This window comes from Ptiloglossa arizonensis, chromosome 5 (genome assembly GCF_051014685.1).
Source record: "Ptiloglossa arizonensis isolate GNS036 chromosome 5, iyPtiAriz1_principal, whole genome shotgun sequence".
NCBI lineage: Eukaryota > Metazoa > Arthropoda > Insecta > Hymenoptera > Colletidae > Ptiloglossa > Ptiloglossa arizonensis.
In genome coordinates this window covers 6,900,947-6,924,886 of record NC_135052.1, presented here as the reverse complement: position 1 = coordinate 6,924,886, position 23,940 = coordinate 6,900,947, and the positions used below count along the sequence as shown (strand labels likewise).

The window sequence follows — 23,940 nt, the reverse complement described above, 5'->3', positions numbered from 1 at the left end:
TAGAGTGCGCAAATCAACGATGACTTTCTGCGATAAAAATCTTTCATAATACTGTCCACGGACATTGAAAAGTTACTCGTTGTCGGTGATATTAATCGTTGGAAACATTGTTCCATCGCTGTCTCCATTCCAAGTCACCGTGTACGTCTTTCATTGGCCGATAGGCGTATTCGCCTTGGCGGGAACGAGAGTTTCTTGGTTTCTCGGTTTCTGTTCGCCAGTATTGTAATTACCGTTGAAACTTGTGCGCGTGTGCGTTCCTGTCGGGGATGTGTAAAATAGTGCAAACGAGGTGCTGCAATCCTTCTGCAATACCGAACCACCACAAGTGTTACGAGGATATTACACGTGTTACGGAAACATTGCAGAAGGAGTGTCCAAACATTGAGCCGAGTGAGTATGTTTGCACAGTAGTTGTCGGTTAAAGTGTAGTCGTTTGCCTGATACTTCAGGAATTGCGAATCTCCTTGCAGAAGAGCAAATTGAAACTTTTAATGGTAGCTTCACTCTATAAGAAATTTCAGACGATAATATTGCAACGTATTGCGACAAACCTATGATTGGTAGGACATTTTGTTTCGTAAATGTATATTAAACAAGAGTTACGGTGTTTGAAGATATATACAGGTTTGCAATTATTTACGTGTTTCATCTAGGATCCGATAGTTGCATTTATCCGTAACGATTGTCTAACGAGTTTAGCTTGGTATCCATTATTTGTTTGAATTTTGCACAGTATTGTACACATCGTACGTTTCGCTTCATCGGCCTATCGAAATATGCATTCTTCTAATTGTAAGCAAACACTGCTGCCTCTGCACCAAAGGGGTCGTAAATAATTTTGTACTCGCGGTCAATGAATGCTGCTTAGGACGTCTTGTATTATGAATTAACTCGCGCCTTGCAGCTGACGTTCCCTCAATTAGGCCTTAAGAATGTCTAGGGGTATAAATTCCGAATTCCGTTTCAGGTAAAGTTTCTTGGCTCCCGATCACGAATACCCAATTAATCTTTCATTCGAAATGTTCTTCAGTTTCTAGAATGCGCTACGAAAACTGTCACTCAAAAACATTCGAGTAATAAATAGTTCTGGTTATCTGCGTTCAAGCGTATAATTTTAAATCGATGAGCTTTAAATTCACGAAATGAATTTTCTCCGATGCGAGAGAAAAGTATCTAAAATCTAAATAAACATTCACGGTTTACAGCGTAAATTCGTAAATTCGTAACACTGAAATCTCATTCGATTAAAATTGTCGACTAATTACCCAAAAAGAGGTAATAATATAACATTTCGCATCGTGAGATTTATAACAACAGGGCGCAGACATTTAAATAAATTGTATAATTTCATTCCGGCGTGTATTTATTTCAGATGGTCTGAAAAGCATTCCCGTTGTAAGAAATTAATGCCAAAATCGTTCTGGAATGTGAATAAGCACAATGTGTTTCAAATAAAACTTAGTTTTCATGTAAAATGTAAAACTTGTTCCACTGAGCTCAAATATGAATGCTTGGATCTGAAACAATGTTATCGTATAAATAATTTTCTATAAATAAAACGCATTTGTCGACCATGTCGGTTCAAATGTATTATATTTATCGAAATATACGATGGGCAGCTGTTTTAGCATTCTTCGGAAAAGAATAATATATTGTTTTCCAGACCTGAATACTGCGAACGATTGGAACTAAATTAATTTAATATAAAATTCAACGTATGTATACTCGAAGTTAGAATGCATTTAAGTAAAAAATTACACACCGTTCGTTTGAACATTGCGGTAGACGCAAAAGTATAAATTCAATTTGTGCGCGATGAATGAAAATTTCCAATAAGATCGAAATATTCGGTAAAATATTGATTTCTTGTAACGAAGATCGTACAAGATTGATACCGACTTCCACGGATAAAAATACTTCTTTGCATATACACAATTTTCAAATACACTTAATTGTGTAGAATTTTTTAATCCCATCTATTCTCGACCACTGTAGATAAATTAAAATCCATAAAATCCAAATTAAGATCCGAATTAAGTTTCGTAATTCTAACTCGAAAAATTGATTAGACACGTGAACAAAAAAAAAAAAAAATGTTTTGCATATATTTGTGAATAACCGTACGTTACGTTTGTGTGTTATAATATTTTCGGTTGAGCGCGTCGCGTCCCTTGGGCGTTGGGTGGAAATCAATCATAATGGAACACTGTAACGGTTCCAGCAGCGCTCTGTGTCTGTACGATTTATACAGCCTCGATATCTAGCGATTAGCTCGCGGCGTAGCGCGGAGAGTTGGATAAATAATTTTGGGTTTGGAGCGTACGTCGTTTCTCGGGCCCGACGACGTCTCTCGTGGAGCTCTCGCAGTGTCGTTTAATTAACGTACGGATTATGCCGTCGCTGTCGAGCGGTGTGTGTTTCCAGCTAGAAACATCGCATTAATCATAAACAGTGACCCGGGCCGTAATTCGCGGGATGAATTGCAGCCTCTGCTGGCCGCGTGAAATTCATCGGCGCACTTAAACGTGGCCGCGTGCATGTATAAACGCGCGGCCGCCGCGTCGTATGCGTGATCGGGTTTAATGCAGACCGAACCGGAAGTGTATAAATGACATAGCGATGCCCGCGGGAAACGGTTTATTGTGGAAACGTACGAAGCGTGTGCGCCGCGCTAGCCAGGGAATCCGATTATCGAACTTTCGGCCGCGGACGTTGGATCGAGAGTGATAAAAAAGACTCTCTCGAGTTCGATAAGAGGGACAGCGAGAGGGTTTATCGATGATACGCGTGGAGAGCGAAGAAATTCAATAATTTTTCTTCTCGAACCCCGAGTCACAATTTACCATTTGCGTAGGATACTATTTACTTGGTAAATTGTTCCATCCTGAGTTATATCAGGAAGTAGGTATTCGATCGTATCTTGTTCGGTAATTTTTTAGTTTGGAACTTATCGACGATACGCGTGCACAGCGAAGAAATTGAATAATTTTTCTTCTTTCGCCATTTGCGTGGACACACTTGGTAAATCGTGTCGAATTAAATTAGCAAATAAGTAGATGTTTCATATTGGTGTCCAACTCGTGGCGTATCTTTTTGTGTCGTTTATATCCAATTAAACGTTACTTTCGAGTCAATTGTAATTAGTCATTTGAAATTATTCTAAGTGGTCAAATATGAAATCTGTCGAGGTTACCGTGTGCGTGGGAATAAAGCGAATAAAATGTTTAACGATTCGTTATTTCACGCACTCCAATTTCTCGATTCGATCGATTTTCTCATCGCGTCTGATTTTTGTCTAAATGGACGCAGTTCAATTTAATCACGAAAGTGTTTTAACTGTAGCAATTATTGGAATTATTTTTAAGCTCGTAATTGTGCTACGTCATTCGCTGGACGGACAGGTGGAAGTTAAGATAGCTACTTCTTAATATATCCGGATGAGTTTGGTAGATTGCATTGACAAATACGTTTGCTCGTCAATCGATGTCAAACTTAAACTTGATTTTGATTTTCATATTTCTGGTCAGTTAATCGTTTAAATAATTTAGTCGTGGAACGGATCGAATTATTGGCAGATGCGTTTGGGATTTGTATCGCGGTCGTATCATTGTACAGGTGGTATGGCGCGTTTCAGTTCCGAATTCCTGCTTTTCTCTTTCTTCGTGGAACGCCATTAATTACTTCTTAAGATGTCGTTTGTGCCATTCTGCCTTCCGCAAACGACCACCATTTTCTTCGAAATTCGCGAAGGATATATTAAAAACTATCCATCGAGCAATTTCGTATGCATTAACCAAACGATTCTTTTATTATTGTTTTCGTGTGCCTGACTTTCGAGATTAAAGAATACGTACTCGCTGGTGTAATATCGTACAATTTTTATGGATAATTATAGTCGCAAGTTAAACTTACTCCATTTTGGAAAATTAATGCGCAAAATTCAATATCGAAAAGCGATACGTTGAGGTAATATAATTTTCTAGTAAGCATAGACACGTTTTTTCGTTTTTTGTTTTACAAAAAAAAAGTAGAATACATAGGTCAACTTTGTTATTCTTCAGAAATTTTCTTTTATTCGATTCACACAAACGCAACTATACATTTAGCTACGTTCCTTACACTTCATCTACGTATTCTTTCCCTGGAAATTGAATCGAATGTATCATTTATGTAGAACCGTTTCAGCGCACCGGATAAAGTTTAAATATGATAATATCGCCCATCGATATTCAAGCAAATACTTTTAGCAAGTCGGTTTTACCTTCACATTGCCTCCAACTTTGACTTTTAACGTTGGAACTCTTACAATTAATTCCACGCTTTTTCTGCTCGTTTACACGAATTTTCTAATTTTCGTTTCCCACGTTATAACGAATAATGTGTCGTCGAATAAAAATATATAGAGAATCATGGAAACGTTTATCGTACGATTAGTCGATTGTGATCTCTAAATAATGGCGAAACGGTCGTGGAAACCATGGAACAAAATTTCATCGAAGCCAATCTGTGTCTGGTCGTTGAAGGGTTAATCCTCTGAAACTCCAGACTCATCGGGTGGTAGCCAACAAAAATTCGTATAGCGGTTCGCCGGAAATCGGATCCGTGGAAACGGCTGCATCTGACGTTCGGGAAGCCCAAATCTGCATGCGCGAAAATATAGGAATTTGTTCCGGGGAAGCCCTCGGAGACAAACCATCGTCGCCGCATTAAAACTCCTATTCTAATGGTCCTATTCGTCCCTCGTCCTCCCCTCCTCTGTCACCCTCCCCGTCCATTATTAATCTTCCGTGCGAAAGTTGGCACCGCCTGGATATTAATCATGGCAGGGCATCGCGGTAATTCCGTTGGACCTACTAATCACGAGGCAAGACCAATTAATTCGTGGCGACGTACGAGAGGGGTTGGCGAGGGTGTACCCGGTGAATGCAATGGACAGTGCAATCGTAACGTTTGCACGTGTACAAATTTTTGTCACGTGTTTGTGTTCGAACTGTACAATGGTTCTGAACAGGGAATTTTATTATTCTTTTATGTTATTTTTTTAAACGCAAATACTTTGTTGAGGAAAATGTAATGAAAAATATTGTTACAGCGAGCGGAGCTTACTCAGTCGATGAACTGTGGTCGTTGAATGCTCTCTTCGGTTCAAATTAGCGGGAGCAGTATTTTGCAATAATTTTCAGTTGCTCGTTCAGGTCAGATTGAACTTTCGGCTATTAAAATTTGTAACAGTATGAAATCGCGACTATGATTTTAAACTCGCGGCGTACCGCCACTCTAAAGACAAATTAATTGCATCAGTACTACGGAAATTGTTATTCGATGGTACACAATCGTACAATCTACACTTGTAACAGAACTATGTAGAGAGGTATTTACCTGCCACCTGAATAACTCGTTCAACTATTCATTTTTACTATATGTTTGCCAGCTGTAATCTGATGTCGGTAGTTGTGTTTGTTGAGATACGAATGTTGAGTTTATAAATGGAGAAATAACGTTGGTTTGCTCACTTTGTTATAGAGCGTTTTAAGAAACGTAAAGTGATCTGTCATTGACATTTAATTACGTAGGTAAAAATTTGACTCGAAGGAATAGGTTTCTCTAGTTCTTTCAGAGACCAAATATTTTCATATTTATAATTATATCGATCGTAGAGAAGATTTTCATACAGAAGAGATTTTCTTTTGATTTATTACCTATTATTTACGAGCAATACCGATCTTCTTACAAACGTCTAGAATATATATCTAATTTCTATATATTCTAAATAGTATTCCTAATTTCTGTAAGGAGGGAACATTGTTAGAAAATATAATAGAAAATATTATTATCACTTTGAGTGGTAATATTAAATCTAATAAATAGTCTAACAGATTACATATTTAGTATATATAATGTACTCTTATTTTAATATCGAAAATGTAAATTAAGACACGATTAATGTAAATTTAGGTAATACTATTACCCTAAAAATTAGGGTAATACTAGAATTACTCCTAACCATAAGCCATCTCGAGTCCAATGTTCAACAGAGTCACGAACCCTAGTTACTCGTTGCCAAATACTCAAACCAAATAGGGATAGAAAATAATAACTTACATTCAAAGAAGTTTGCAACAGGGTCGATAAAAATGATATATAATACAAATTATAATAACAGATATACCCCTCGTAGAAATGGAAATCCAACTATTATGTCAACGCGTGCCACTAGAAACCTACAAGTGGAAACAAACGGAGCGAGCGAAATACCCTTCTTGTTTCGGTACCATCCTGCTCGCCAATATACCAGCTCGCTATAGTATTTCGGTAACAATAATAGCCTGTTCGTCAAACAACAATATATCCCGTGATAAACTTTAAAATACCACCCCCGAGTGTCGAGTGTTTATTGTCTTCGATTAACCATCTTCTTCAGAATTCACTTCGTGCGCTTGTTAAACCGTCAATTCGCGATGTCATACAGTAATATATTTTTCGGTAAAGAAAAATTTGATTCGTTCAGCGTAACATCGTTATAAAAAAACACGTGTTCCACGTGTTCTGGAGTGGTTCGAATCTGATAAAACCTTGCTCCCGACATCGATCTCGAGTCCTGTGTACAAATTATATCGTTTAATCAAAATCTCGTAGTTATCGGAGGACCCTTATCAGTCGTGTTCGCAGTAGGGATAACTGTCGAGAGGATTAAGACGAGGGACCTCGGACCGGTGGCAAAATTTTCCCCGATCCCATAAACGTTTCAGAGTCCGTGAAGCGTGGCAGGGTAACTCTCCATCTCTCTTCTCTTCTTTGCTGGAAGATTTCAGTTGACGGCCGAAGCTCGGAGGCAAGGCACGTCGGTGTCGGGTCGCGTGTCTCTTCCTCAAGGTCCATTAGTCGAAAATCTGCTGCGGTTCCAGAAAACCGTCCAATCTCGATGGCTGTTCGATGTCGACGCGCGCAGGGGTTAACGTCGAAACGATGGCGGTAAAGAAAGGGATGGCAGAGGGGACATAGGGGCATGGGGTAGATGGAGGATCGGGCGAAGGAAAGACACAAAGGGAGACACAGATGAGAGGTGGCCTTCCAATAAGCAGTCGGAAACTTGGCCCGTTTCCAAACCGGAAGTAATACCCGGTTTCCACGAAAGCTGCCAGCGTCTTCGACAAACTGTGAACCGTCTCTGGTAACAGTTTCGCAGCGGCTAACGAGAACCATTGTCTAGAGATGCCGATAATTATGTTAGTTCACTGCGTGCCGTGACAGCCTTGGCACCCTGTAACGAGGGTTCTACTTCGATTCCGGTAGAACGGAGGGGGATGACGGTCGATCGAAAACTGACCCTAGGTACGATTAAGAATTTGTTGCGAAATTAACGGGATACTCGCCACCAAGGAAACGAATACATCAACTCGTGCAAATTGCAAACTGTCTGATCTTGTTTAATCGTGAGTAAGTTTAATCTTGGGGATATAAACAAGTAGCAGAGGAGAATGTCGAATAAGAATTAAGGATCAGGTAGATTTTCCGATGACTTCAATTTTTTCGTAAGTGCAATATGGAATCGTACGGTGCATTTTTTTTTCTAACCATGCGATTTATTTTTTTCAAATATGTAACTACCAAGAAGAAGATTTTCCATATTTAGTTTAGTCTTTTATCGTTACAATTCTTGTCTTTCTTATCTGAATTACATGTCGTGAAATACGTGTCGATACTATTTCATACGACCACTCTGAACTGGATTGAATACAGTTTAATTAATCGACACGGTATCAAATTATATTCCTTTTATTCGGAAACGAGAATTGCGGGAACAATAGTTTAACAAGAGTTTACAATTAAATTGTTTTAGATCGAATTAATGACCGATTGAACAATTAATTAAAACTTATTTGTTATTAATAGTTTCTAATGCTGCGTTCAATTATGGTACAAGAAGGATAAAAATCGATGAGGAATTAACGTTTTATTGAAAAAAGACTCGCCATGTTCGAGCAAGAAACTGCGAGGGTATTGGCGGAACTAATATTTCAATGTTGGACACTTTCTATCCAGGTTAATTAACTATGGAATAAGCTCGTCGTGATGTATCGCTTGGAAGTCTCTAAGAATATTTTCCAATGTTCTAAAGGCCTGCTTCGGGGATAACTAAGGCTTTGAAAAGAAAATTCGAAATTTTTAAAAATTAACTCGGGACGTGTTCTAGGGCTCTCTGAGGTATTTGGTCCATTAGCTTACGTAACCTGATGCTACACACATACACGAAACAAACTTAGCGGACTCTGGAAATTGAAAATTCAGTCGAACGCAAATTTTTGTCAATTTTTGTCGATTTGATTTTACAAAAATTAAAATCCTTAAAATTTTATCTTAACTGTGTACGATTCTTCTTTTCACCGCAACGAATGAAGTACTATGGCATGCTATTTAAAACGAATACGTATACATGGAGCACATCACTTCGTTCGCTACATATTAAATTGAAATATTACATCAAAGTGCGATTCGTTGGTGTTACATTTGAATAATTATTAACGAAGCTTTCACCCGACGCTGAATATTTAACGTGTTATCATCTACAATAAAGTGTCGTACTAATAACGTATTTGTAATATTCGATTCAAACGTAGTTGCTGGTGACAATAAATTTAGTTGCATCGAATATAATGCTACATAAATTTACGATGTATTTCTTACCGTTGCTCTGGCGATAAAAATGCTAGGGAACAAAAGTGGTTGCAAATGAAATATACGAACGTTTCGTCCTATACAAATTTCCGAGAAAATGGCTAGCAATCGAGATAATCGACCTCTTTTATTATATTTTTCATACAACGAAACAGGTTTCGATCCAATAATATTCACGTAATATTTATTCTTTCGTCCATGGGTAATTCAAGATGGAATATATACTGATTTGAAATTTCCTCCTCGTAGTACGTTTCAGCTTACAGTCTTCGTACACTCAAGTGCACGTGAATTAATCCTCAGTCACGGAGAAACTTTTATACCTTTCGAATGAACGACGTTATTCGGTCTCGTCGCTCCTGACTACAGAACGCAGTCGGCTTAAAACTGAAAGGGGGATGATAGATTGTGTTTACCCCTAATGAGTAAACATCCTCGTGACGCTATCGTCGGTGGTAAATGCCAGAGAGAATGCTTCGTACCGCTAACAAGCACTCTCGTTTGCATCCAATTTCTACGCGCCCGTAAAATCTCTTCAGCCGCGTTAAGCATTGACAGTGAATTTGCGCGCCTCTCGCAAGAGAATTTTTTTTTTTTACCCCCGAGCATATCCCAAATCTCGCGACGAGGGGTTTATCGTTGTTGGCCACTGGCAGCTCGCACTTCTCTCGGGAACCAATATTTTTAAACATCCGAAGCACGGAAATTCCACTAGATGCTGACTTTTCAGAAGCTCTTCGGTTCGATACGAACAAATAAATACGTAAATAATGCCTCATTTTGCAATAATTAGAACACGTGTCACTCACACGTACACCCGAGACGGGTAGAATATTTATCTGTATACAAATTTCAAGCAACGACTAAAAAATGAAATCATAAAATTATATTATACATCAGGATGAATGAAATTTATCCAAGTAACATTTTAATTGCAGAAAATCGAATAAAATGTTGTCCTTCGACAACGTTCTCAGATTCTGATTTTCTAAACGTCGCAGACACACCGGAGGGGAATGCTTGCAGCTATAATTTCGATAAGTGTGCTATATAATTTTTTTCAGAAGACTTTTAGGGGAGAATTTGGGTAACAATCTCAGAAATATCTCGCAAACTTTGCCTTCGATGGAGATGTTCCCTCCGAGATTTTAATCAGGTATAGCCAAACTTTTTAACGAGCTCGCAAGACTTTCGGTAAATGGAAGTTTATTGCGTCGTGAATAGAACGTCGCGTGGTATTTTCTCGATTGTTGTTCGAAGATTTTACGCATAGGTATACCACACCTATAGCGCGCTAGTTTTTGTTCCCTTGAAAGACGAAATTGCGAGGAAGGCGAAATTTCGCCGTAAATTAAACTTATTTTTGCAACATCGAAATTCGATCGCTAGTATATTAATCTGGTAAAATTTACGACGCTGTTGGGTTTACCTGGCGGAGGTTTTGTGGTTCTAGTGAAATTGTAGAGCGAATTTCGCTGTAATTACTATTTTAATAATAACTACGTAGTAGTTAAATTGGTTGTACTTTGTACGAAATTGTAATTTGTACCCAAATACGGAAGAATGTTGCTAAATACAAATTTCTGAAGTAGAAACAGGCTTATTTTCTATTATTATAGTATACGTTGAAATTTATTGCTCTTGGCTAACATCAACTGTTTTTTCACTATGGCAAGTTGGATAATTAAGTAATAAGTACTATACTATATACAATATATGTGTATATATTTAAAATGAGAAAAAAGCAACAGAAGCATTAATCTAAAGGTTGAAAATTAATTGTGGAAATTGTTCAAACTATCGTATTCGTTATTTGTATTAAAGTATTTGTCGAATAAACAATCGTACTTATCAAAAATAAGTTACAGTTGTAACGTTAAAATTAATAGCTACAATCTAAGCAGATTACCTCGAGTCATCAAAGTAAATACACAGCACAAGGTATTCTCAAAATTAAATATTAAGCAATAATTGTTTCCAATAATAGAATAATTTATTTTAATATTAACATAAGGTTACGGCTCTTGCTGTAACGCGTAGCGACATCATTCTTTTACGATCAAACCAAGTTAAACTTAAACTATTAACACCTTATCCATTAAAAATTTTCTTTTCTCTTCTGTACAAGGATTCTAGGATTCTTCCACGTATAATTTTATTGCTTATCAATATTATTCTTTTCTATCAAAGAAAATAATTACTTTATACTTAATTTTATGAACCGAAGGATTGAAAAATAAGATATTCCTCGGTCAGTTTAATTACATCGTATAACATATTTCGACATGATCGAAAATTCTTGTCTTGGAAAGAAGTGAAACGGTAAAACGGCAAATAACCAACATTTTTTACATCGCATTCCCTTCGTGTAACAAGTTTTAGACTAGATCGGTTGCAGGGTTTCAGTTATGCATCGAGAGATTAGTACAATTCCCCATGCGTCGGTTTATTTTACGTAGTGCGAGTACAAACGAATTCATGACGAAACAATGAAGCCATGTGTGGTGGGGCATAACAACCACCCCGGCGATTTATTTAGTAAATTTTAACGAAAGTTTACTCCGGGCCGTAGACGCGTTACCGTAGCAGCTCGAAATCGCATATGCAAAAATAATCGTACCATGCGGCGATGAAAGCGGTGAGGCTTTCCAGGGCTTGATTGTTTTTTAAAAATTTCCTCACCGAGCTCTCAAATTCGCGAGAGTATCTACTCGGGATGAATTTGTACAACGCGCCGCGTGGATACCGCGAGCGTATACGGGGTTCGCACTGTTTTCAATTTCAGAAAACGTTTCGTGGTGATTTATTAAACAGAACGCAATAAAAAAGAAAACATTTTACAGGCAACGAGTACAGGAGATCCGGCATTTGTATTTGGATTACCTTGATCCAGTTCCCACCTAGTTGTGTTGATTGAAATCGATAAACTCCCATCGATTTCGTTGAATCGCCAATGACAAGAGAATGGGGGAAAGGGATATTCATTGGCCGTTTATCGCGTCGATATCAGCTTGGAGTTATCATTCGCGATATCTCGTTTTTCGTGTCATGTTTGCTGGCAAACTGCGCGCTGGAATTGTCGATTTGGTTGCTCGATTTTTCGAGTAAAATATTTCTAAGCAATTGTGGTATCGGATTTTCCGTGTCCGCTTGGGCTTGCTTCGAGCGTAGCTTTAGAAGAGACAACGCGTGCGAACAGACCTGCGTTAAGGTAAACACTTGGGGCCGATCTATTCGCTAGGTTTCTTGGAAGGCACGAGTATCCCTTTACAGGGGGTCTTGCGAGACGACCGAGCGTGGAAATGCACGAGGACGAAAGGGAATACATGTAGTTCGGAGAAAGTGAAGAATCTTTGGAAAAGACGAACGATTAGGATGGTCGAACGTGACCGAATGTCTGAAGTGACAGGGACTGAGGATTAGAATGAAAGAGAATGAATGCGCGTGGCTATATAGAGTGCGAGAGGAACGTTTTTGAGACAGTATGTCGCGGACAGTACGTCAGGGACAGTATGTCCACAGTATGTCCACAGTATGTCCATAATATGTGCACAGTATGTAAGAGTACGTCACGGATAGTATATCCACAGTATGTCCATAGTATGTCCACAGTATGTAAGAGTACGTCACGGATAGTATGTCCACAGTATGCCCACAGTATGTAAGAGTACGTCACGGATAGTACGTCACGGATAGTATGTCACGGGAAGTATGTCGTAGTATGTCGTAGTATGTCGTAGTATGACATAGTATGTCATAGTAAGAAAGAAGAGTACGTAACAGTGTGTATGGGTAGAAAGACGTAATAAGACAGGACAGTTGGAAAGACGCACTAAGACGAAAGACCAGTAAAAGACGTAAACGACAATGACGATAAAGACGCGTGGCGAGGGCATCAAGACGATAAGCTTAGTCTTATACACGGTCGATCTATCTTTAGTGAAGAGCGAAACTAATTGTCAACACCACGTCTAATACTAGTAACTTATAATATAGTCAATATACGTAAATATACACCAACATACCGCACGAGTACAACAATTATTCGGGGGCTTGTACGAGGATTAAGAATTTTACACACTCGTCTGTGATCGAAACAACACAATTGTCAACGCCCGTGCTTATTTTCGTCGAAAGAAACTTCGATATAATCTGTCGACGTTCACTTCGAGTGGCAACGAAACTCTCGAATTAAGTCAAACGTCTCTCGAGCGTGAAGTCAAACGCTATTGAAGAAATTGAGCACATGGACTCACCAGGAATATCGATACGTCACGGATAGAACGTGTCTCTTATTTTCTTCTCGTTCTGTTAAGATCTTGGGTAAAGGTCTTCTTCGAGTCGAAGGTTTATGAAACGAGTTTCTGAAGCGAGATATTTGCAATTTCTTAACGAACTTATTTTAATCGAACATCGAAGAATTGTAAGTTCAGAGTAAATCTATAAGAAGCTACCGTCTCCCGTTGTAAATGAATTGCGTTTAACGGGGTGCGACTATAGTCATTCGTCGTCTATAAATGGCATTATCTGGAAAGCGACTATAGTCGTCCGTTGTCTATAAATAATGTTTCGTGGAGGGTGACTACAGTCGTTCGTCGTAGCAAAAGAGTTAAATTACTGTTAATTGTTACGATGTTGTATACATAGTATCCCAGAAAGTTGGTATCGAACTTCGGATACTTAACTGGTCAAAAGGAGCAAATGGTCTGTATAAACGTAGTTGGTCCAAGTATCGTTAATTTCGGAGTTGCAAGATGTTTTTATCAGCAAAGCATGAATCGTTATTTAAAGAATGTAAAAGTAAAGGGAGAAATAAGGATATTGTATTATTAAACTGACAAAGGAGTTCTTCCGTTACTGTTGCCGAATGACGTCGGTTATCTACACTTTCGTAGCACTAACGGATATTACGTTTACTTTGCTTGACCTAACGACTTACTCGATAAGTAGGGGGTAGACACGCAATAAAGTCTTTTATGCTATTCTCGGCTCATACATAGTTGAAAATCTCTCGTAACTCCGAAATTAATGACAGTTTGATCCGTATTTGTTCAAACTTTTTGCTCGTTTTGAATACTACGTGTTTACGAAATGTTACGCACGAAACAAACCAAAGAAGATACTCGAACACTCGACGGGAGCAAGAAACGAGATTCGATACACGAGTCGATCAACGGTACATTGTTCGATTTCATATTGGTACTTTCTGTCTGAAAATGTTGCGCTTATCGATATCAGTATCGCGACTCTTGTTCGCCGATCAAATTTTTCTTCCGGGTTTCCATCGCTCCGAATCGATCGATGCGTCTCGTGAATTAGCATTTTCACCAGCACCGACTGTTGGAGCGGACAGGAAATGTATCAAAGTACATCGATTTTCCCCATTCACTTGCTGGCATGCGCAAAGAATGCCTTTGTGACCTGTCGTGCATCGAGCTGGTCTACGTTGCATAATTAGCTCGCGTTTGACGGTGACTAATAGCTCTTTCAGTCTTGTGGTTTTTGGGTGACTCTCTAGTTTCGATTCACGAATGTAGAAACCGCGATACCTATCAACATGTATCCAGTCTAACGAAAACAAACGTTTTCGTTTCTATGTACGTGCTCGGCTTCAGTATTGCTTTAACTGTATTTGCAGTATTATTCTACTCTCGGTAGAATCTGTAGTAGAAACGAAGGAAACTAATCAAAACCATTTGATAACAGGACTTCGGTGAAACAACTTTATTCAAAGTTGTGAAACGAAAAATGCTTTCACTGGCAATCGTGATGGAATGTACACGGAGCACAGTATACACAGAAATTGTTTCCAATGGAATGCTGTATCCCGTTGTAAATTATACACCGTTTTTCGAATGCTTTAAATCCGCGCCATGCTGAAATGTGTCCGATTTGTCGAATTCTTTTTTAAATATGTGGATTGCATTATCGTGCGCGTTGCATCGACGTATTGTATTTATACATCGGTAGACAAAATTCCAGCATTTGAAAGGTTTATTGTAATCGTGCAAACATTTGTTGATATTAAGTGATTAGTTACGAGTTATACCATTTTATTTAGACTTTCCAGAGTGGTATCGAAAGAGATTACATTAGGAACGTCCTATCGAACGTTGTATATGTATAGACTGTGTAATTTTAGCTCGTTTCAAACGCAGTGCATCGACCTAACCTAAAAATTATCTCGGTTTTCGGCTCTCTGGCTGAGGAATAGTCGCACAGTGTGCACGTTTCACTTTAATTTCCGTATCTCTTTGTCTCGGAATATTTTGAACGGATCGTTCATTAACCCTTTCGGTGTTGAGATTCGTACGCATAGCACGCATGGTGTGCGGAAATTCTGTAGCGATGTTTACGGACTGTACTCGCTGAACGCTCATGGGCGTTCACCGCACACGGTACAGTGATCGATCGAGAGCTTAAAAACTCTCACGGCACCGAAAAGGTTGGACCAGTTGCTAATCTACGAGATCTCTGGGACCACATTATGGGGCTTTGGCACACGATTTAGAAAGCACCAGACACTTTATAAGGTGTTCACAAATCCTTGAATCCTTGCCACCTTACGCGAGAATCCCATTTCAAAGGTTCCCCTGTAACACGTAACTTTAACGGTCTGGAACTCGAGTTCAAGCATTAATGACATTTCTTCGATACGTTCGATAAATACACTGGGGAAGTTGGACTAAACATTTGATGAATATGTAGGAATTATTACTGGTTATTGTGAAATAAAAGTGAATAAAGTTTTTCGATACACGTATATTAAATGAAGTAGTAGTACTACGCCATTTTTATTTCATACGACACGACACGCTTCGACTATTTTCCAACAACGACTGATCTCAAACACCCCTTTCTCGCACCTTATATTCTCACACGCAATCATTTCCTTTTATTCTAATTTTTAACCTATCTCACTCCATGCATCTGGTCACGTTCGCTCAAAATTTCCCAGTCTGGCGCTATCTCAATTGCTCCTCTTTCACGCCTCGAAAGCACTTCACTCGCTCGTCCATTCCAAACACTTCAGATTTTCTCCGGACCACACGCAATTCTTTTCATTCTCACGCATTACCATACATACGGTATGCATAGAAGCTGGTAGAGTATTATAAATAGAAAGAGAGATCAATTTTGGAAGAAATTACAAATTTTAAATCGTACACCGTCTCTATTTTTCCCCTTCCCCTCAACGCAGGAATTACATTTGTATTCCTTTACAACAGAGAATACCTCATTGAGAGGTACAGTCGTTCAGCCGTATGCTGCTTCTTGCAGCAACCAGTTCTATCATTATCTTATTTCGAACACTAGTGTACCCGATAAAATGTGCTAGAAATAAAATCTCCAAATCAGCTAATCGCAGCTTCAATTTTTCAAATTTTTCTGTACCTCGTCTAATAAGTATAATTGAAAGATACATCTTCGTTATCTGAATTTCTACTCGTCCACTGCGTTCGAAAAAATTTCAAATACACGCTGAAAACCCAAACACGTCCCATGGGATCCTAGTAAGACGGACAACGTTGAATTTCTACAATAAGGGACGAAAAACTGTTGGTAGTCACGATGTTAATGTAACGTCAAAACAATTCTCGTTTCACTCGCTCTCGCGTGCAAAAACTGTCCTAAGTTACATACCGTGTTCTCGCGAACACGCTTTCTGTTGCCTTTCCACGCGATGCGAGGAACACTTCATCACGGATATCCTCGTTACATTCATGACCAAAAGTCCGCGCCTCTTAGCCATTACGGAACTTTACGACACCCCATGGAGCTCAGAAGGAAATTCCGACTAATTGAAACAGCTATCCTGGCTCTTTTGGCCAGTGCCGAGCACATTTCAGACAAGATTCATCGGAAATTGTCCATTAAGTACTTTCATTCGTGCGCATTAGTGTTCGAGAATTTATTTTACGCGATAGCGATAGATACAAAGTTCGTCCTAAACATTTATTTCAAACGTAACAATTGAAATTATCAATCGAAATAATATTTCCGAGAAGGCTACCAAAAATTCCAACTTGTATAATTCGAGGTATTTTAATTTCTACAGTTGATCGAATCGGCTATTCAGAGTTTACAATGAAGAATAAATATACGAGGTATCGTGGGTATGTAACGAAATGTGTATGGTTCTGAGAAAATGTGAAGAGTGTATGAAACATTTTAGTGTTTGGAATAGACGAGCGAGTGAAGTTTTTCGAGGTGTGAGAAAGTGTTTGAGACAGAACTGTGGAACGTTCGAACTAAGGTGCGAAAGACGAGCAATCGATATGGTGCCGAACTGAGGAATTTTCGGCGAACGTGACCAGATGCATGCAGTAAGGAAGGTTAAGGATTAGAACGAAAGGGAATGATTGCACGCGAGAATATAAAAGGTGCGAGAGAAGCGTGATTAGGACACTTTGTTGGAGATTCGTCGAAGTGAGCCAGAGTCGGAGGAAATCCAGCAAGAGTTACTCCGAGCGAGCCTTTTCTTTTCAAACAAGCATAGTAGCAATATTAAAGGAGTTTCTTTGTTTAAAAAATTTCTAAACCTTAGTCACGTGAGATTTAATCAAGATAATCCCTACAGTATTTATTTCGGAATCGTGACGTCGGATAAATGCTTTAAACAGGATTTTAATCGACGCACAAATGAATTATTGTTTCTCACGTCGGCCATTACACCCTGTTAAAAGAAATAATCGCCGGGAGTATTGTTATATCGTGTTTCTCGCAACACGAGCTTTTATTTTTTTTATTCGAATAATTACACACGATAAAAATTACGCAAATAAAATTTCGTACGCTTTAAGACCACAAAATGGTACAATAAGCAGGGTAGGATCTATCGATATTTTTAGACCGATCGAAGTGTAGACCCTTAAATATCTTATAACCCTTTCTGAAGAAAAGTGACGTGTACCGAAGAATTGTATTCTAAAATTACGCTTCAACGTCATACGAGCAGTTGTTATACGAGCAGAAAAAGAAATTAAAGACGTTAATTATTAGTAGTAACAGTCTAACCCAGATGTTTCGGTTTCCAGTTTTAAACCAACACGATTCTCAACTCCGAAGCAATCCAGCCGCAGTTCTTTTTCAATATTAATACTCTCCAGACCATTTTTAACCCATTTGCATCCAACCACGGAATAATCCGCGAGTCGCGACTGTCAGCTATCACCGAGCGCGTAATAATACGCGAGTCGTGACTGTCAACTATCACCGAGCGCGTAATAATACGCGAACCTACGACTACCATTTTACCAGTTGCAACAGATGACGTTCAACCACTTCTGAGAACTTTTTCGTTCCATTAGTTTGATATACATCAATGTATTCTAAAAAAAACACTATGCAAAGGTGCAAAAAAGCCTATAAAATAATATTCTTTTATTTTATCGACACGATGCTGCTGAACAGTTACGCAATCTTTAAAAATCGTAAGCAAGATCGAGCGTTTCGTGTGTATAAACAGCTATTAGCCGAAGAAATTCTTGATAAATACTTAGCCAACGCAAATGTAAATAAGACACCTGTCAATGATTCCATTACGCGATTTACTGGCAGACATTTTCCTGTACGGATACCTGCAACTCTAACAAAGGGAAATATTATAGAACATCGAAACGATGCGTTGCATGCTTGAATAAGTCAATTCGAAGAGAGACAGTCTTTAAATATCACGTTTGTGACAAAGCATTGTGTATTGACCACTTTAAAGAATTCCACGAAAATTAATTCATTTTAATTTAAATCAATTTATTCTATGTATAAAAGAATACTTGTTCTTACTTGTTTGTAAAAAAGAAAATGTAAAATGCGACATTTGCTATATAATATTGTGTATTAATCGTTTTAAACAGTATATTGTCAATGAATTCCATAAATAATTTTGATGCTCGTTACTGCACATACGATATTTGAACGTGGCAACTTAAGCATAGCGATGATGCAAATGGGTTAAGCATTTAGATCATAATTAAAATTGTTCACTTTCGTCGAAATTCTCCAACATTCAAAAATAAATTCTCTTATAAATCATTGCGCAACGAAGAAGTTTCACGGTAGAGTTGTCCACTTTTGGCGAAATTTCCCACCAAAAATAAATTCTTTCATAAAACATTGAATATTCAGTAGGTGATACAGAATCTAACAGAGTACCTTAAGATCAACCTTCTAGATCAACGATCAGACGTATGCACGTGTCAGCCATTGCCCCAACAATTTGTAACAATTTTTCACCAAAGATAAATAGCACCCTTAAAATCGTTTATTTCATTTCACACGAAAAGCTTACCAGTATCGTCGCTGTAATTATCTAAACATACGTGAATATCTCTCCCTATTTCCATACACAAAAAACAAAAAAAAAAAGAAAAAAAAAACGCTCACTGAATCTCGTACCAATTCTTTCATTCGTCACATTGTAAAATATGTAATGTTTGCTTTATTGAACCAAGGATCAATTTTCTTACAAACACTCGACAAAATCCCAGACAATGTGCCGAACAAGTTCATCAACGATGGGGACCGGAAATCGATGCACCGCGAGCACGACGCGGGATTCTTTTGTATTCGTTCCACGATTCAGACCACGAGCACGACGCGTGTTTATTACGTACGGTCTCGTAATCCGTACCAGGTGTCTCGCTCGATATTATCGGGCGAAGGGGGTTAAATTATTGACGCCATCTCCGGGCAGACAACGACGAAAGCAGCCGACATCGTTACGTGCAACCGTCACCGCGGCCGGTTAATTTCACGAGCGTGTTCACGCGGTCACGCGAGGTGGAAAAACCCTCAAGCCGTTGGAACGTCGGAGATCGTTTCTGCTCGATTGCCGTTCAACAGCTTCGATATCCCCTTTACCGGCGACAAAAGAGCCACCCAGTGTCGGTCGCTTGAAAATCAGCAACGATTATCGAATAAAAGAGGATGGAGAGTTGAGAAGAGAGAGAGAGAGAGAGAAAAGGGGGGCCAGTTTCTTCTGGAGCTCTCTCGTTCGCCGTTTTCGGTGTTCTTCCGCTTTTTAATCTTCCCTCGTTTCCGTGGCCCTCTTTCCGCTTGTTCTCGGAGCATTGCACTCGATCAAATGCATCGTCGTTCGCTGCACTCGGCCTGGCGCCAGGTTTTCGTAGCGAATGCTCGCGATTCACGCGCCTGCGCACCGAGAGATTCGCACTACGAGGGAACATTGTCAAGATAACTTCAAGGAGGATTATTCTTCGATGTTCCTCCGAGAACGGTTTATTTAGCTCTCATGAGGTTCATCGGATACGGAGGACAATTGATGAGTTCTTTTTAAATTAATGAAGTAAGGTTTACCTTTTATGGTTACGGTCGATGTATTTTTATCGTATTTAATGGTATAACTATAATAGTAATGTATGCAACGCTAAAATGACTAAATGACGACGCAAGTCGTTTCTGATCCATGTTACTACTTGTTGTTTTTTATCTATAATTGTGATCCAATGTGTAGTTCGTGATGGTTAAATATGATTCGTGGTGTTTAAATGCGATCTAAATTGCCCGATTCGTGATGTTTAAATCTGATCCGCTGTGCGCAAAGTATAATTGCGTTTCGTACGAATTTTAGGGCTTTTTTTGGGAATCGAGGATTGAGAATCGTGATGACGTATTGCGCACACGTGGTTTTCATGAATCCTAAGTGTTTCTATTTTTTGGACAACGAAATCGAAAAAGGCCCTTCAAGGCCCTCATTTGTTTAATTTTACGGCCGGAGGAATGGACAGTCGATCGTAAATTATCGATTGTCGCTTTCTTGGCCGCGACTAGCTCGCGTGTATAGTAATTTACACGAGTATGTCGACTTCGTGACGATTCGTGCGTCAACACAGTTTGCAAAGTACGAAGTATCGAGCAAACTTCAAATCTAGTTGCAGATATTAGCAATATTTAATGATAGAAATAAGAAAAGGTCTATAAAAAATTCTTAGCAGTTTCGAGGGTAAAAGAATTCCAACGTAGAAAAATTCTAACGTAAGAAAAAGCGTTCAAATTAATTTGAACATTTTATATCAAGATTGATTTCTTTACTAGAATTATTCAAATTATCGAATACGTATGGCGTTATCGTTCTTATTCGATGGTATAAAATAATTTATCGATGCAACGAACGGGTACAGAGTCCTTGTGAAAATTCCGTACCGTACCGAAAATTGTTCAAAGTTCAAGAGTGTAGCGCTATTCTCGTTAAACTTGTTCTATATCCGTGTGTTACAAAGTTTTAAAGGGTTCTAAGACGTTTTGACAGGTTCCTGATGTTCCGGTGTTTAAATTACACGACTAAACAGATTCTTTGGTGTAACTTAAAATTAATTAGAAGGAAAATGTTCATTTACATCAAAGGATATTTTAGTTTAAACTCACTTCCCATTGAAACTTGTTTCGAAAAATATGCTTAAAAATAAAGCTGCTATTCAGAGCAATTACGATCGAAAGATTACACTGTCCGATAAATAGAAACTTTTTTTCTTTCTTCCAATAACTAGTGGGTGATCCTTGTAAAGCCAAATTCCCCAAACGAGAATCATAAAGTCAAATTGCTGTATCACCTCCCATTTTGAAACACGAGTATTCGAAACTCGTATTACATGAAAAGTGAAAACGTTAGAAAGTTTTAATTGGTCCTCAAGAATAGAAGAGAGTTTCTCGAATATAGTGGTATTGTTTTACGTCCTAGGGTTTTAATAGGGTTATGCCCTAAGTAAAGATCGTTTTGTAACGATGCAAAACTTGTGCAGAGAAACTGCACACATTAATCTATAGGTATTTAGAACCAAAAATAATTAATAAACTATACACCATTGTATTCGAAAATCTCTCCTCTATTTTCGAAAACTGATTAAAACTTTCTAGCGTTTTTACTTTTCGTGTAATATCTCATTATCATGGAAAATTTTGGGTTTTTACAAAAGCTCGTGTTTTTCGAAAACTACAGATGACACAGCAATTCGACTTTCGGATTCGACTGTGGATTATCCACACTGGTTGTTGGAAGGCAAAAATTGTGTCAGACAAGGTTATTAGCATTTATTTACGAAACATTGTAGTTCCTACATACTGCGTGTACTCGATCGATTAACAGAACGGATCTACTTCATCGGAGTAATTGCGCTGAAGTTTTTTCCTCAATATTTCAACTACGTATACTACATATATATACTTATAGTTATACTACAATGAATATTTTATTACTTCAATATTATGCTTCCTAACATTCCCGAACAAAGAGGAAAGGCTATTGTATAAACGAAATCGGAGCGCGAAAGACAACACGAACGGTCAAATATCACGGGGTGTTGAATATTTTCATGAAATTTGTGGTTAAATTTCGTGACAAGTGGCAGCAGTTCGGGGCTACCCAGTGTGGATTAATATTTGCCTTAAAATCTGACCGAGGAAGTTTTCGCATCGCTCTAATTCTATGTTTCGGTAGTATTTACGAATGTATAGTCAGACAGCGCCGACCAACTGTCCGGATTAACGTAAGCGTGACTACTGAAAATGACGACAATACGAAATGCTTCGTCCGATTAGCCTTGTGTCACGAACATACGTATTATAGTATTCATTTGTCAAGCTGTTTCCGCGAACAATTTCTTAATACACGTTTCTAATATAACTTGATGCATTTGACTTTACTTTTCATACGTATATATGATAATAATCATACGAATATTGCTCGTATATCTTTGCGAGGAATTTCTTTCTTTCGATTACAATACAATTTATTAATATCGTTCAACATCGTCTCGTAAGCGATGTTCACACGAATATTTATTTTCTCTGAATCGTTGATCCTAGAGAAAGATGCTCGCGGAAAGGTATTTGAAATAATTATACAGTTGAAATATTTTCTCAAAGTTATCGAGAGCGATTACCAAAATTATTTACACGTCTAACGAAAGAAACGAATGTGAGTATCGACTCGGTATCACGATCACGAGGTTGCCGAATAATCTACGTGTGATTCGCGGAGTCGCGTTTTCTTTTCGGCTGACTATGTCTCGGCGTATCTACTGCGCGCAAGTTCTTTGCCATTCGAGTACAATCACTTTAAGCTCTCATAAGCTACTTTGATATTTTCTGCTACTCGTTCGGTGCTACCTCGCTATACACAAAACCCGTCTGGCTTACGGTCGATTTCCACGCAAACACGTAAATATAAACCGCAAACTGATTTCGTGCAAAGGCAATCCTATTCGAAAAATGGTTTGCGCTTAATGCGCGCAACAGCTGAAGCGGCACCGTGTTTAAGCACTTTCCAAGTCAAACGGTTTAAAACTTTATTTTCAGTCAGATTCCCTCTAACGTGCGTTCGGATGCCATTAAAAATTCGCAAATTTCGCATTCGTATCGTCGTAGACTCTGGCCACATTTATCAGAGGGACGAGTAACCCCAAACGACGAAAGTTGTCCTCAAACTTATTAACAACGACTCGTACTTACACGCGAGGTAAACTCATTTTCGCAAAGAGCAAAATACCGTTTGAATAAAGCAATGGTCGAAGCGTTCGAGAAGAATAATATTATAATTATTCGCACGAAGTTAAACGTTTGAAGATTTATTCAGCAAGCGGAGAAGAAAGAGAAATCTTATCGAATGAACGATGAAATTATGGATCGTGGAAGGAGAAAGCGATAAAGAGCGATTTAAATAACAAATCGGATTGCTCTCGGATACCTTTATACGTTTCAGCGTACAAGCCCGCAGATGCACGTAACGACTCGGCGAAACGAGAAACTGTATTGTTTACAGACCTTATTATCTACATTAGCTTTATCGAGCGATACGGTGCCCCCTGGTTCGAACACTGCTTGGAATCTTGGTCTGCAGGGACCTTAGAAATGTGTGTACACCTCCCGGCCGTTTATTCTACCAACATAGTGGTTTCTAATCGCATTACCGTATTTTGCCCCTCTCCCTCCGCCATATCGTTTCGCGAGTATCTCCTCGCCGTAATCCATATCTTCCGGTCGATGATGGGATTAAAATATTAATAGAATTGAACCGAATTCATAGGTGATTGTACAATAGAAATATACATTTGAAACTTATTTTCAGTACACGTCTTACGAGTCTTGCCCAACTTACGTTTATTAATAATGTTTCGACTTTATCGTTATCTTCGAAGTAAACACGAATACAAAATTGAAATTATATTCGTGAACATTCGAAAGAAACAGTGCGTGCAAAAGTGATAATATAAAAATAGAAGAGTCTACAACACAATGATATTC

At 38.6% G+C, this 23,940-nt stretch overlaps 1 protein-coding gene across 2 annotated transcripts in view; it reads left to right on the top strand.

Annotated features, from left to right (window-relative positions):
- Pgant9 (polypeptide N-acetylgalactosaminyltransferase 9) overlaps window positions 1–23,940 on the top strand; it is a 287,854-nt gene that overhangs the window by 226,106 nt on the left and 37,808 nt on the right. The window lies entirely within an intron of this gene.